At 37.0% G+C, this 2,434-nt stretch overlaps 1 long non-coding RNA gene across 1 annotated transcript; it reads right to left on the bottom strand.

Annotated features, from left to right (window-relative positions):
* Positions 1-938: 938 nt before the first annotated feature.
* On the bottom strand, positions 939-1,944 carry LOC138021831 (uncharacterized). The gene is made up of 3 exons (XR_011126458.1): positions 1,861-1,944; positions 1,463-1,562; positions 939-1,064 (listed from the first exon to the last, which is right to left on the bottom strand). It is a non-coding gene; the product is annotated as an uncharacterized lncRNA (long non-coding RNA).
* Between the last annotated feature and the right edge of the window lie 490 nt (positions 1,945-2,434).

Raw genomic sequence — 2,434 nt, 5'->3', positions numbered from 1 at the left:
TACTCACAGATTGAGTAAAACAAACTCTTTATTTTGAGTAAACCAAAGATCAATACTCTCAAAGTGACTATGAACAAAAATCATAATAACGAGTAAAAAATAGCTATTAGAATTCTACAACGACATCAAAATCTACCTCAAACAGCAGAAGCTGAAGTTTGTATCCAGTGAAAATAAATAAAAGTTTAACTTTGAAATTACAATTGACTAATATATACATATATACAACAAATTCCCAAAATATTTCGCAACTGTGAACATTATAGTATCTATGGGACCACTCTCATTTGCAAGCCTCTTTAGTATGGACCTGGCCTCGGTTTTTCAAAAGGTGGATCACGCTTTCCACTGCAGAAATCACTTTCCAGCAGATAAACACTAGCAAAACCAATTGAGTTATCCACTGGATAGTGATTTATCCGGTGGATAGTGCTATTCACCCTTTGAACTATAAAGGGCCAGAACTACTACAATATTGTTCAACGTACAGTTTACTACAATACTATTATGGGCCGTTTTTTAGATGTGTATAGAGTAGTTTTCCTGTAGAGTGTTACAAAGAAAAACCGAAGAAAAAATGTTGGCTAACCAAACAGTGTTTTGACAAACAGATGGCATTTGCTGAGAATTTTATTGTAACTCTCAACACTAAACAGAAACGCCCACTCTGTACATACTTATAGACAAAAACCTAAGTGTTGGAGTTTCCCTTTCAGTGCTGTTTTAACCTATAAAGAGGTAACTGAGACTGACTGAAGCTCATGGAAAGAATTTACCACAGAAATTACAGAGAATGGCAATTTTTTACTGTCCCGAATGTGTAAAATACATTTTAGCAGATACAAAAAAAAGTTTCTCAGTCCAGGAGAATAATTGAACATAAAAACATAATATTTTGCTAGTAATGCAACAGTTGCCTCCACAAGGGATGCCTGGAAATTACAAATAACACGCTTGTCAACTGCCAAGTGCACCACTTCACAACTGTCTAAACTCACAGTGAAGATGAGAAAAGGAAAAATCTTTTCTTTATTTTCTGCAATTCTTGTTGGGCTTGCTCTCTCCTGTGGAAATGATTACGGAAAATTAGCAATATGATGAAAGGTTTTTAGCCAGCGAAATGAATGATCTATTGATGATCAATGCCGGCGCACTCGGAAAAAAAATCTCAGTGCCTCTAACAAGAATTGAACCTATGACCTTCCGATTACTATTTCAAATGCAGTGCACATGTGTAGGGTGTTTGTCACAGAAACCTAGTTTGATGGCCTGGCTACCACATGTCTCTTGTAGCTCAAAGGAGTAGTTAGGTCATTTGTGATAACGACCATACAGCCAACCATAGTGCAATGAAGTGCAGTCTAATTTTAATCTGGAAACTGTTTTAACAAATACCTGCGTTGGACTTAAAAATCACACGCATTATAAACTCTGAGATAAAACATAACAACATTACACTTACAGGCGGGATGAATTCCACAAAATCTGTGTGCTTACACAATCCAGACTAATTCCCTGCAATAGGAATGGCAATACTGCCATTGCAAGTTCAGCCTTTTCACCTAAAAAATAACCAACACACTCCTAAGCATCTAAAAAAGTAATAAGGAGTGATCACTAACATTTGTGATTGAATTTCAGTCCTAAATGTTTACCTTTACCTTCATTTTCAAGTCCAAATCAGCACATTTTACTCCTTACACCTTCTCATAACCTTACACCGCTTTGCACACAAATGCCGTGATAAAATTTCAAAACCACTAATAGCAACAAATAATTTAGAGAATCTTGGGGAATTGCAAGACTTGGTTTGACTGTGCTAGATAATGTGGTGTATGTACAAATTATCACAATATTTACCGGCAGTGGGCCCTATGTCATCTCCATCGTTATCCTCCAACAATAGAAGGTAATTCTTGACTTCTTCAGCCACCTTCCCCTTTTTTGTTTCTGCCACATGAAGAATTGGGTCAACAACTTGATCAAAGTTTGCCTTAAAGGTGCTGAGAACACTTAAATTCTGCAATTATCTGGCGATACAAATTAAATGACTGGTGAGCATTGGGGTAGCCTGTTCTAGGCTGTTAGTTGGTCAGAGGAGGGAAAAGCAAGCCTGACTAAAGAAAAAGCGAACACAATAGAGAAAGCTGTTCCTACATGTAGACTTTCACCCTTGCCTTTTCCTTTGTCCCAAAATTGTTATTTCGAAAGTTTCTTGTTGCATGAAAAAAAAAAATTATTATTGAAAGACAGACACCATATCTGAGAAAAATCAAACAATGATGGGTATTCTCCCATAACCTCTGCAACGGGCACTTGCTGATTCATCAGCAGTCTTCTATCAGGAAATGTCAGAATCATTCCCTGCTCTATCTTTCTTTCATCTGGATTTCTCCGTCACCACTCATTTTCCAGTGCCTCTTTATGCCTCTTC

This window comes from Montipora capricornis, chromosome 10 (assembly GCF_036669925.1).
Source record: "Montipora capricornis isolate CH-2021 chromosome 10, ASM3666992v2, whole genome shotgun sequence".
Classification (NCBI taxonomy): Eukaryota; Metazoa; Cnidaria; class Anthozoa; order Scleractinia; family Acroporidae; genus Montipora; species Montipora capricornis.
The sequence above is the reverse complement of the archived record's forward strand: the minus strand, read 5'-3'. Positions and strand labels throughout refer to the sequence as shown.